Source organism: Hermetia illucens, chromosome 7, assembly GCF_905115235.1.
Source record: "Hermetia illucens chromosome 7, iHerIll2.2.curated.20191125, whole genome shotgun sequence".
Lineage (NCBI taxonomy): Eukaryota > Metazoa > Arthropoda > Insecta > Diptera > Stratiomyidae > Hermetia > Hermetia illucens.
The window spans coordinates 9,786,733-9,800,941 of record NC_051855.1 but is presented as its reverse complement, the minus strand read 5'-3'; positions in this window follow the sequence as shown (position 1 = coordinate 9,800,941).

Sequence of the window (14,209 nt, the reverse complement as noted above, 5' to 3'; positions counted from 1 at the left end):
TAGTTCCCTTTTGTCCACCAAATTTCATTCGGATCGGTTTAGTCGTTTTGGAGAAAAATGCGTGTGACAGACAGACAGACAGACATTGAATCGATTTTAATAAGGCTTTGTTTTACACACGCGGTGATTGTCTGACACTTTATCAATTAGTTTTCAACAGGGAAGTAAAAAAATGCTGCGTGAAAGGTTTCGGCACTAATGGTAACAAGCTATATATTAAATTCTGGCAGCTACAGCGTCCCTGAAAAGAAAGGTGCCAGAAATGAAAGCTCAGCATGTCGCTTACCCCATGTTATATATATGTAGTTAAAAAAGCCCACGAACCCTCTTCCCGCCCAAACGGACCAAGGGGCGACCAATCTAAGGATGGGCTAAAGGCAACATCCAAAGGCTCGCATCACAGCAACATCCCCGATTTTCTTTTTAAGAATTGACGCGGTGGTTCTAAACTACAGAGACATAGATTTTAAGTTGAAGACAGTGCGAATCAGCCCACTAAGCCAGACTATCATCGGACAGGACTCTTGGGACTATACCACAGGTTCTAAAGATGGCCGTCGTTGATGGCACCACTGGGACTAAATCGAAGGAGGAGGACGGCCTCCCATCTCCCGCAGCTAAAAACAGGACAAATTGTACCAAGTGGTCCTCCAGGTAGGGGGTCGGGTAGGACTGACAACTCTACATGGTTACGATCCTCTTTAGGTCCACCCGACTACTGACCTATGCTGACGATATCGATATCATGGGAACAATGACTCGAGACCTACAAACTGCCTTAATCCAGATCGACCAGATTGGGCTGCACATCAATCAAGGTAAGACAAAATATATGATGGCAACGTCAGCACCGAAAACCAACCAACCGTTGATAATTTCTCCTATCTAGGGTCGAAAATCACAACCGATAACAGCTACGATGATGAAATCCGCGCACGGTTGTTGTCAGCCAACAGAGCCTATTTCAACTTACAAAAAGTGTTCCGCTCAAAACGTCTCACCATAGGGTCAATGCTCTTACCGTACAAGACTATGATTTTGCCAATCCTCAGGTATTCCTCAGATACTTAGGTTCTTTGGAAGGAAAATTGCGAACTCTTGGCCGCGATCGAGAGAAGAATCCCCCGAAGAATTTTTGGCCCCCCTACATGAGGATGGACGATTCCATAGCCTAGATAAAGTCCGACTCAATAGGTGACGGTGGGCGGACCACTTAATCCGTATGGATGAGGATGATCTCACACGAAAAGTCTATAAGGGCGATATCTATGGTAGAAAAAGAAGACGAGGCAGACCCTGCATTTTCATGAAAGACACACCATGCAAGTTGCCTACTACATTTTGTCCCCAGTCCAAATTTCCTCAGCTATTCGTCTCCTTTCTCGTGATGCAAAAACGCCGGTGCCAAAGGCCCCTGCTACATTAGAAGAGATACCAGACCAAAATTCTTCTCCCGAGAAGAGACAAATGACTTAGTGAGAGATCTGGGTCTTTCCAAAGATGCTGCAGAGTTGCTTGGGTTAACTTCATCAACAAAGAAGAAAATCTTGTTTATTTTAGTGCCATTAAAGAATTTTTGGTTCAATTGAAAATCCAGGGTGAATCCACTGAACGGGGTTTTTTTGTCGACTCATTGAAGTACAATTTAAAAGCATTTTTGCCCCAGAAGAATGTCCTATTGGATATTCCGTGTTCTTGACAGAGACTTATGAGAACTTGGAAGTGAGTCCTCAAAAACTCAAATGTGGAGATCAATCTTGACGAATGTAAGCTAGTTACAACAGATTTCCTTGTTTTTTATGTCTATGGGATAGCGATGGAACCGAAAAAAAACCCTAATTAGTAGAGACTTCGGAGCCAAGGGCGCTTATGATTGAATAAAAGAATGTTGTGCAGGAAAACTTGGCATTACCAGGAAAAAACTTCTTCCCTCCTCTTCATATTAAGTTAAGCTATATGGAACGTGACGTGCTACGCCAAAACGGAATTTTTTGCAGACCTGTGTTATGAGCACCACCTCGTGATAACCAAGGCGAAGATGCATTGGATAAGCGGCATAGCACGCTACGATCATGTATGAAATCCTTGGTTCCGCGGTTGATATCAATCCAAATTACGAGCATCTTAGATGGTGTGGTCACGTAATCTGAGTTTACCGTGATGGCTTGACACGATAGGTAGTGATTTCTCGCTCGAACGGAACAGAAGATAAGAGGATGAAAGAAGAGAAGACACTTAGCAACTCTTGGCCACGTTCGAGAGAAGAATCCTCCGAAGAATTTTTGGCCCCATAACGACGAAATCTATGAGCGATACCATGACCGTCCAGTTGTGGCTAAAATCCGGCTCAATAGATTACGGTGGGTGGGTCACTTAATCCGTATAGATGAGGATGATCCAGCCCGGAAAGTCTATAAGGGCAGTATCTATCGTAGAAAAAGAAGACGAGAGAGACCCTGACTAAGATGGAACGATGGAGTTGGCCAGGACGCCATGAAACTTTTAGGAATCTCAAATTGGTGGACCTTGGCGCAAAAACCGGGATGTCTGGAGTTGCTTATTAACGCAGGCCTAGACCGGATACCGGTTATTGCGCCGTTGAAGAAGATGATCAGCACGACGCATATAAAAAGCCTACGACAAACAGCCGGAGAGAGCAGTTCGTCTATGAATAAGGACATTTAAAAGGCGCTACCTCACCTACCGCAAATCTATGAGCGATACCATGACCGTCCGGTTGTGGATAAAATCCGGCTCAATAGGTTACGGAGTTCCTTATTAAGGCAGGCCTAGACCGGATACCGATTGTTGATGATGATGAAGGGTTCTGTCGAAACCCACATTGGGCGCCTTTTTAAGAAATGTTGCAATAAGGCTTACACCGTCACCTTTTACCATAGCTCTACTCTCGTATAAGATTTAAACGTTAATTTCTCGTTTAGTACTTACAAAATAATGAAAAGGAACCTGATTTGTGATCTTGAGACCTGAGGGTGTCAGCGTCTGAGGACAAGTGTATAGCCTGTATTTTCTATACGAAAGGCGCGTTCTCCGGATTGTGTGTTTTGCAATGGAGTTGGGGACGATGCCCACCACACTTTTTTTTCTTGTGGAAGGTGGGATGGGGTTCGTCAACAGCTCTATTTAAACACAGGGGATCTCTCTCCAGACAACATTGTCGAAGAGATGCTGAGGACTGCTGACAGATGGAACCGTGTTGCCCATTACGTTCGGGTCCTTCTCGTTGCTAAGAAGATAGAGCTCGACCGGTGGAGGAGCCGGATGGCTGGGGGTTCCTTGAACTGACAGTTCCCTTCCTCCTCTCCCCTCCCGTTAGTGAAAGGAATTCCCTGGTTTGAAGGCTCCGCAAAGCGGGAGAGTTCTGGGACTAGCCCGAAGTAATGTGACAGACGGTGGAGGGGCTTGACCAACACACTTAGTTCAACATCCCTTGAGTCTAGCGCATAGGCCGAACTTTTGAAGGGCGTACCTATTGCGTGCCTATTCATCAATCTATACAAGACATTGTCTCTGGGAATGTCCTTAGATTTAAATCCAAGCAGCCATAACCCCCCTTAATGTAATTAGTCCATCATTCCATAATATCTTATCAAACAAAGATATTATTAATCAGCTACTCAACAAATCATTTTAATATGCTATTTCCTCATTAATTTATTTAACTCAAAAACTCGTCATGTCCACAGAGTGCATGGTAACTCTTGAGAAATACACTCAGATCTCAATCAGCATCAACAACAATAATAACAACATACCGTGTAGCATCACTAAAATAAAATCTTTCACAGGCGAAAAGATCTCAATCTGCAGAAGCCGGGCTAGATCGACCATTCAATTCAACCTGCTCCGGCGTGGACCTTATAAGAATAAAGACTCCACTCCCCTGAATCCATAAACCAATATTCAGGCAATAACATTCAGATATCTCATTCTTTGTGCAAAAAGATTCAACACGAAGAAGAAAACGAGATAGATTCAGATGAACACTACATTAGGGGACACATGTGAGAAACAGTGATAGAAATAGAAAGATAGATAAAAGTATCTATAGAAGATGTGTATGCATGTGGAAAATATGTGGGTGCTTTTGTGTACGCTTAGGCGCGAGAATCTTTCCTGCAGGATGACTATCTTCGTCTTTTCAATGCAATTCGTGTCGTACATATCCCTGCAGCACTCAATGTACATATATTATATTGCACTGTGCAGGTCGGTCTAAAATGGATACTACAAGACCTCAAATACAGTTGGTGTTGGAAATAAACAAACAGAAAAACTTCAGAAAGGTTTGATGCTCACTTAAGGGATTATATCTGCTTGGCGCACCCAAAAAGGACTTCTTTGACGATTTTTTCAGGAGCTCCGAGGAGCCCAATTAGCGCTTTGGTGCGTCGTTTTGATGCCACAAACTCCTAAGACTGTGACTGTTGTTATGGGAGCAGGGAGGCAGAGTCCAGCCGGCTCGGATCTTCAGAGCCAACCCATAGCATTCACCAAGGAAAGCAGCTCTCCCACCCTGCAGCTAGAAATCTCTCTGCGGTCCCCAAAGAATGGTTTACCCAGTGTCCGCAGCCTGACTCTAACCAGAGCTGGGCAATCGCAGAGAAAGTGCATGAGGGTTTCCCTTCCTTCTCCACAGCTTCGGCAATGTGAGTTGTCGGGTATGCCGAGCCTAGCAGCATGGTCCCCTATGGACCAGTGCCCCGTGCAGACCGCCGTAATCTTGAATGCATTTGCACTCGTCTGGCACAGGAGCTCTCGTGATCGGGCCATGTTATAAGCGGGCCAAATTCTCCTTGACTTGGCACAGCTTGTAAGCCCTCGCCATCTCAGGCCCGCGGCTGCTAGGTAGTGCGAGTAGACTCGGCCCCCGACAGCCGCCAGTGGACCAACGACTGTATTCGCCAAGGGACTGCCAGCAGAGCCTTGCCTGGCCAATCCAAGACCTTGATGGCCGCTTGGCTGTCGGTCAGAATGGCTATGTTATGCTTGGGGCTCGAATCACGCTCCAGCCATCGACAGACTTCCAATATCGCCAGTACTTCCGCCTGGAATACGCTGGTGAAACCTGGGAGACCATACGACTTGGATACACTGTGTGTATTCGAGAAAACTCACGCGCCGACTCCATAGGTCATCTTTGATCCGTCCGTAAAGAATACTGTATCATAGTCTTGCAACACGCGGCCGGTCTTCCACTTTGCCCTGATTGGAAGGTCCACAGCAAAGTTTCTCGTGAAGTTCAGCTTGCGTGTGACATAGTCCGTGGGGGATGCCCAGATTTCCCGATGTATTTCATCTAGGATGTTGCTGTGGCCGTAGGACTTCACTGCCCAGCATCCGGACTCACGTAGTCTGACGGCACTACACGCTGCAACTTAGGGGAGGAGATGCAGGAGTACATTGAGAGCATCTGCTGGGCAGGACTGCAGAGCCCCAGTAGCACCCGCACACGCGGTTCTTTGAATCCTATTAAGCTTCGTTCTCTTGTATTTTTTGTATTTTTTCTTCAAATCCTGCCACCATACAATAGATCCGTACGTCAGGATCGGACGCACTACAGCGGTGTACATCCAGAGAACCATCCTCGGCCGGAGACCTCATTTCTTTGCAAAGGTTCTCTTCCAGGCATAGAAGGCTACACAGGCCTTCATAACCCTAAATTCTATGTTCAACCTCCAATTTAGCTTAGGATCCAGGATTACACCCAGATACTTTACATTAGAGGAAAGAACCAATCTTTGTTCATTCAGCCGTGGTAGATGGAATTCAGGTATCCTTGTCTTGGTGGTGAATAGCATCAGTTGCGTTTTAGTTGGGTTTATGCTGAGTCCGCATCTTGCGGCCCACAGGCATACCTTTCGCAACGCTCCTCCCATGATGTCGCTCATAATGGACAGAAACATCCCTGATACTAATATCACCAAGTCGTCGGCATACGCCACCACCTTCACCCCGCTGCTGACCAATGTACATAAAATTTTGTCCATTGCGAGAGCACCGGTGAGATGGCACCACCCTGGGGCGTGCCTCTGTTCACAGCTCTGGTCAAGTGGTTGCCTCCCAGATCGGACTGGATTATCCTGGTACTCAGCATGAATATAATCCAGTGCGTGAGATACGCCTCCATTCCAATACCGGTCAAGGCTTCCTTGATGACGTTGTTGAAAGCTCCTTCTATATCCAAGAAGGCAGCAAGGGTATACTGCTTGTACTGCAGCGACGCTCAACCATTCCAATTACCTCGTGGAGGGCGGTTTCTGTGGATTTTCCTTTGGGGTAGGCATGCTGGGACTTAGAGAAAGGCGTTCTCTCCATAATCGTCCTCAAGTGAATGTCCAGGACGCGTTCTAGGGTCTTCAGCACGAAAGAGGTCAGGCTGATTGGCCGAAAGTCCTTCGCGGACTCATAACCGCGCCTGCCCGCTATCGGTATGAAAACCACCCGTGCGCGCCTCCAGGACTGCGGTACGTATCTTAAAGTAATGCAGCTCCGGTAAATCTCAACAAGTCACGGCACAACCCTTTCCTGCTGCTTCTGTAGCATGACTGGCATTATTATGCCATCTGGGCCTGGAGATTTATATGCGGAGAAGCTGTTTATAGGCCAGCCGATCCTATCCCCGGTAATTACCGATTTGATAGTCTCGCACAGCTGGAGTTGCCGCAAACCCTCCAAGCGAGGTTCTGACTCACAGTCCTCCTCGCTGGAGGGAAAGTGCGTTTGAACCAGTAGCTCCAAGGTTTCGCTAGACGATTCCGTCCAGGAGCCTTCCGACTTTTTACGGAAGGATGGGCTCTTAGGTTCCTTGGACAGAATCTTACTGAGCCGCGCGGATTCACTTGTGCTTTCAATGTTCTGACAATAGTCCAGCGCAAGACCGCCTCTTGGCGGTCCTGATGGCCGACTTGTATTTCTTCAGGCAGTCCTTGTATGGCTACCAGTATTTTTGCCTGTAGCCTTGGAGATGTTTCGCTAGGCGATGGTAGCAGCCTTCATTTTACGTAGAACGACCCCGCACTTCTTGAGTAGTTTGCTTCCTCTACTGTTATCTTTCGGATGAGGTCCATCCTTTCCAGTGAGATGACTTGCATTTGCGCCTGATTGGAGAGTACGCCACCCTCTTTTCCCGACAAAGGGGTGTCACACGCAATTCCGAACTCAAATTCGATGGCGTTTCTCCTTTTCGGTCGCGGTCCGTTGGGACAGTGAACCTTTCTACTTTCTCAGTAGGTGACGCCGTACCTTGGCGCTCCCGTTTTAACTGCTCCTTCTAAAACTTTACTATTGCCGGCTGTGTCGTTGTGTTTGTTGTTGCTGGTGCTGTTGTTGTCATTTTAATTTCCCTCCGCTATCTCCGCCAGAAACTGCATTCGAGCAGAGAGGCAATGCCTGAGTTGACACAATTCTTTATGGGAGTTTGTATTCAAGGCCGGGATAAGGCGCTAGTCAGGAATTCACTTCAAATGATCCTGCACTGCAAACTTAATGGTGTCATAGCCCCCTCAGGGGTCGTCAGCGACCAGCGTCGCTTACGATACGGGTTGTGATGTCCAGGAGTAAGATGTTCTGACCCCCTAGCTGGCAATATACCTGCGTCCTAGGTAGTAGCCTTGGGAAAGCTTCTCGGTGACGCGAATGACCGGTACACGCCGCGACACATTGGGAGTCCCCGGAGCCGTCGACTTCGATGGAGTGAAGTGAGCGTAGCTCTGCCAATGTGCTAGTTGTGAAGTGTATTAGGAGTCAGCCCCTTTGGGACCCTGGTCGGGTAGTTTGCATTGAACCGGTGTTAGTAGACCGGGTTGCATCGAGCGAGCGTTGATTCGTCCGTGAATTCCGGGATCAACTAGGCGTAGGCGAAGCCTCAGAGAACTGGGGTAGGGGCTCTGTCACCGAGGGTACACCCGCTTCTGACAATTGCGGCCCGCTCCCTTGTACACAATGCGATCCTCCAGAGGAACGTCAGCAAAGGCGTCAAAAACGGGCTGATGTAAGTGGAAGAACTATTGAATCGCATCTCCTGCCGCATCTTCGCGGGGAGCAGCGAGAAACGATTGGAAATCAGAAACAGCCACACTTCCCACTGAGAACCTGAGAACGCTGCTTGGGCCAAACGGGCCGCTAATAGCCCACTACAAGACGATACGGGCATTATTCCCCAGACATCTTGTACGGGTTGACGACAACAGCACGGACAGCGTCAGAGATTGCCTCCTTTTAACAATGGGAGAGTTCGAAGAAGCGGTTCTCACTATCAAATAGAAGAAGGCGCGGGGAAGGCATCCCGGCGGAAGTCTACAAACTGGTGTTCCGCCAACGGCCAGACTTGTTGCTTGAGGCGTTCAACGCTTGCTTAAAGGAGGGCATTTTTCCTCGTCGCTGGAAGGTGGTGCTCAGAGGTGCTGGTGAGGAAGACAGAGCGGAAACCCTGTGGGCCGAACCAAATCCAAGTGGCCGAGGAGAACCTCCATAGTGATGGCACCGCGAGACGCTGCATCACATTGATTGGCCGGCCGTGGTGTAGTACACGAATGCTCCAAAGGCCTAATTAGGGCGATCAGACCCGAATCTTCACCACGGGGACTTATCTGCAGTGGCAATAGGTCAAGGAACATTACCAGCGGTATATTGGTACCATGGGAACCGAGATAGTCCATGAATTCACATATTTCAGAAGAATTCCTGTTGTATGTGCGTTCAGCTCGTTTGTTGCTGTTTGCCGCCCCTAGCGGGAGCTTCATGGAGGTTGTTGGTTATATTCAAGCGAGCAGAGACCTTCGGGCCTGGATGTGGTGTTGCGGTTTCAATACGGGTGCCGTACTCCTTAGTTCGGTAGAGATTATGGTAGGTCTTGCATCCACCAGTATGACCGCTAAGCCATGCACTTGGTATAGACTGGTACCCTTGGTCTTGGCGCAGCGGGGCTCTGATTGTGATCACCAAATCAATCCGTGTCTTAAGAAGATCGTGAGAGACTGGTACCCACGTAAAGCACGGTGACGTAATTATCGCTGGAAGGTGGCCAGACTCGCGTTGATCAGCAAAGGGAAAGGAAACCCGGAGCTTCCGTCTGCATACCGATCGCTGTGTATGCTTGACACGGCCTGGAAAGCGCACGAGGGGGTCATCAGAAATGGACTCACTGAGGCGGTCTGCGCTACCGGGGATGCTTTTATGGAAGTCGTAGATGCGCTTTATCGAGTCGAAGCACACAGACGCCGATCTCGAAGGATAGTGCTCCTCATAACGCTTGATGTCAGAAATGCTTTCAATTCCGTAAGATGGACAGATATCCTAGGCACGTTAGAAAATTAATTTCACGTGCCAAGCTACCTCTTGCGGATATTGAGGGCCAGAGGAGAATGGAAAGCACGTCGGGGGTAGCATGGAGATCCATCCCAGGGCCGGACCTCTGGAACGCTTCCTACGATAGTTTGCTAAGACTCGATATGCCCGAAGAGTCGCGACTGGTCGGTTATGTAGACGACGTTGCGGCACTTGCGCTGGAAAAAACCGCTTGGTAAGTTGACTATAGAGTCAAAACCAGCGTTCATGTTCGACCCGAAGATGAGCTTCTTCGAGTAAATCAAAGCAGCAGCGGACAGGGTTTCAGCTGAAGTCTCGGCCTTGTGTCGGCTAATGGCGAATATTGGGAACCCTATATATACTACGCGACGTCTCGTTAAGTGAAAAACGCAGTCGGTTTTGCTTTATGGTGCGGAGATATGGACTGATGCCCTTGACAAAAGGTTCATCGTAAGCACCTTGCTCAAGTGCAGAGACGGGGAACTATGGATCTGGCATCTGCTTATCGTACTGTCTCTGCACGGCCATGGTGATCGCGGGAGTGATCCCCGTTGCCCTCTTTCCAAGGAGCATAAAGCTATCTACCGCCGTCAGGGCGGAAACTTGAAAAGATAGTTGGCAGTGAAGAGCATCAACACACCCTTATCGAGTGACAACCCGCTTGGCAAAATGAGCCGATGGCAGGGGGTTCCCTAAACTAACAACTCCCTTCCTCCCCTCCCTACCCGTTTGTGAAAGGGATTCCCTGACTTGAAGGCTCCCAAAGCTGGGAGAGTGGGAGGGCTAGCCCTTAGTAATGAGTGAAACGGTTCCAGGCTAGTTTTCTGATGACAGGGCGGTGTTTAGTTGGCAGTCCGACAGCGTTCTGTTACGGAAGTGCAACACTCTGCGCATTCACCTACCCTACTCCCCAAAAAAATGGTGTCATAAATTGGAATGTACTTGCAGCCCAGCCGCGGTTATTATCTGGACGGAGGCAGCTGTAACATTAACATGTATGCTGTCTCCATGAGACGTTATTCACGTGTACTAAGGTAACGGAATTCCACAGCTGTCAGCTTATGTGCCAGGCCGTTGTCCTTGTCGCTGCTCGCGTTAGTCCACCACCAGGTTGACTAATGGTTATCCGGTTGGCAACTAGGAGGTGTTAGTTGACTTGGTTCGGAAATGACAAGGATCGTTGTCATCCAGCAACTTTGCTCTGTCTGTCCGAACCCGTTTAATCCTCTGATAAAATTCAGTGGAATAAATAATAACGGAGCTATAATCAAAATAATGTAATTACCTGAAAAGGGGTGCGACTACAACCCCCAGGAAGCGCACATTGGCGCTATATAACTCTAGTTTCTTATGCCACCCTCTACTCCCGCCGTCTGTGTCATGTCAATTGGTCTCGACTGAAAGAATTCCAATCTTGAAAGTTTCAATGGCTGGACTAATCTGTGGAAAGATGAAATTGAGTCGGCAGCGAGGTGATGCCGTGTACAAACAATTTCTGAAATGTTTATTTGTTTGTTGTCGATTTTGATATTTGTTTGTTTGGTTTAGAATTTTTTTCTTGTACAGGGAAATCGATTTTAACACCGAAAAATTATGCACCCGGATGAATTGGCTACCTGTGGGCATTATTCACTCTTCTGTGTCAGCACCTGTGATAGTAAAACCGTCCGCAGTTGGGAGTCAATGAGAAAATATTGACAATAAAATGTTTATATGGATTTCGGGTGTTGATTGAGCTTATCTGCCATTAGGAATGGATGATGTGAAATTGAAGTAAAGTTATCCTGAAGGAGTTGCAAAGGAGAAAACTGATGATACAAATGAATAAGCTTTCTTCGTCAACGTCTTCAATTCACATGGTTGTCCATTGTTGAGTTTGAGTATGTTTGTTAGTCAATTCTGTTATGTTTTCATTAAACGTTTTGTGTTTATCTTATATGGGCAACTCTCTATGCACGATTTGGGGCACACATTTTGAGCCCTATCTCCCCTATATTTAATCCAATATCAGAAATAAGATCAGTTTCGGAAAGTCCTATTCGATCCCTTTCATTTGATACCCCACATGACCATATTCCGTCGAAAACATTTACAACCCCTTTCGCATGTACAGGGAGGTCGTTTGCAAAACTAATCAACGTTGTCTCTTCTGGGTCGAGTACAACGAACCACAGGATGCTCAGTTGATTTGCCTTTCCTCCGCTTCTGTCACGGGAAGGCCAAGTATTTCATCATGCACTATAAGCCATAGCAACGGCCGTGACCTCAGGAAGCACCTGCTGTCACAACGGATTCTTTCGATCTGTCATCAGTCTCGTACCAAGGAAGCTTCTCCGGAGGGAAGGTCAAATAATCAAACTTGGTATCCAGGGACACCAAGTTTAGCCAAGGGGCCCTTAATCGAACCCCAATTGGCCGAAATAAATGCTTGGCTAGTATATAGCGTTACGACCACGCAGCACTTACCACCGACCCACCAACCGACGCCTCCCGAGCCAGACCTACCGGAATCTGATTATTCTCAATTCATCGACAGATCTCTTGTAGTTTCCCCTCGGTCAATCCGGGGGTCGAGAAGAATACTTCTTGAACCGTTGGCTGAGATCCATTTTTTTCGTGATATGAGACCAGAGCAGCACTGTTTGTTGTAGGTTGGGCCCCACAGGTTTATGTTTGGCTCAAGGCAAAGTAGCCTGTAGTAGGTCCACTTCTATGCCTTATGGTCTTCTAAAGGCGATTTGGGAGACCATCGTACTCTTTCTCCAGCACCCGATGTTGCGTTTTCTCTTTGATCCCGGCTCAACCTATAGTTTGGTTTGCCGGAAACGCCGTCGTGGCATTATAAAGTCGCATGTAGCAGCTATCTGCTGACATAACTGACTTTCTTCTCACAGCGCCGTTTCCTGAGGATCCTGCCAGGAATAACTCCTCCTCGAAAGATCCAATAGGCCTGCCAGCTATCTTCGTTAGTTTTTTTTTCACTTCTGTTGCGCATTCGACTGTCACCTCCTCCGTTTTGAATGTTGGAAAGAATGACCCGGGACAAACTCTCCCTGTCAGAACCAAGCAAACATACTGCAAAGTTTATCCTGTTGAAAAGCAGGCAGACTTGCAGAAGGAGCGTATGCATTCAACGCGAAATGAAAACGGAAGGGACAAACCACGGTCAGATGTCATTCCCATCAAGCCGATCGGAAGGAGGACCTATCCGGCCAAGACTGACTGAGAACGGCGCCCTAAACCGGATGAGTTACCTTTCATGCAGCTTGGGGCCGAAATAGTATAGTCACCGGGAGACGCTGTACTGACTTTGGTTTCCCGCCCGTGATGCAGTAGGCGAATGCTCCAAAGGCTTAATTAGGGCGATCAGACCCGAGTCTGCACGGGAACTCATCTGAAGTGGCAAATTGGTCACGAAACCTTACCAGGGGTATACTGGTACCATGGGAACCGGGATAGCCCCTGAACTTCGGGTGAACTGCCATTGTATGTGAGTACAGCTCGATTGTTTGCGGTTGGCCCCCCTAGTGAGAGTTTCATGGTGGTTGTGGTTGTGCTCGAGCGAGAAGAGACCTTCGGGCCTCGTCGTGGTGTTGCGTTTCAACACAGGTGCCGTACTCCTTAGTTCGGTAGAGATTTAGGTAATTTTTGCATCCACCAGTATGAATGCCATGCACTTGGTATGTTGCTTGTCTCAGCGGGGCTCTGATTGTGGTCATCAAATCAATCTGTGTCTGAAGAGGACCGTAGGATTAAGTCTCCACGACAGGTACCTACGTTAAACACCAAAGGGCTTAACTGTCAGCGACATGAATGGCAAGAAAGGACCACTGTTCCAAGATGGAAAAAGAAAGGTAGTTCAGCGGAATGTTCAAACTACCGTCCGATCCGATTACTTTCCCATACCATGAAGATTTTTTAACGCATTCCTGAAATCGTTGAAATAACCGTGAATCAAGCCGGATTTGTCAAAAACTGCGGAACTACTGACGCACGCTGCGCGATTACTCATGGAGAAACACCGTGAGAAGCATCGCCCTCTTTACATTGCCTTTCTAGATCCAGAGAAAGCGTTTGATCGTGTACCACACGAACTCATCTGGTATGCTTTACGACAACACTTAGTGCCAGAAGAACTCGTGCGGTAGGCTCAATTGCTCAACCACGATCCGAAAAGTTAAGTTCGAAGTATGGCGGTGTATCAAAACCGCTTCGTGTCTCTGTTGGAGTTCATCAAGGAAGCGCCCTCTCACCACTCCTCTTTGTTCTTGTTATGGACACTGTCACACAGGATATCCAAAGTCCAGCGCCCTACACACTGCTTTATGCAGATGATGTTTTCCTAGCATCTGATCTCGGGAAACTTGTCCAAAAATGGAATGATCGCCTCAACAGGCAACACGGTCTCAGATTGAATCTAAAGAAAACTGAATTTTTGACAACCGATCCCCATGAAACAGGCACAATCACTGTCAGCGGCAGTGACCTGCATAGAAGTGAGCGATTTAAATACCTCGGGTCAAAGCTATCAGCCAATGGAGAACTGCGTTATCAAATTGCTTCACGCATTAACGCAAGCTGGATGAAGTGGCGTTCCACAACTGGAGTTCTTTGTGATCGACGTATCAACGAACGTCTCAAATCTAAAATTTACCGCAATGTCGTCCGTCCTGTCGCTTTCTATGGTTCTGAGTGTTGGCCGACCATAAAAGACAATGAACGGCGTCTTGCGGTAATGGAGACGAAGATGTTACGTTGGACTAGTGGCGTAACACGTGTTGATCACATCCGAAATGAGGAAATCTGCGATCAATATGGTGTTGGACCGATCGTGGAAAAGTTGCGAGAGAGGCGTCTTCGATGGTATGGTCACGCAATT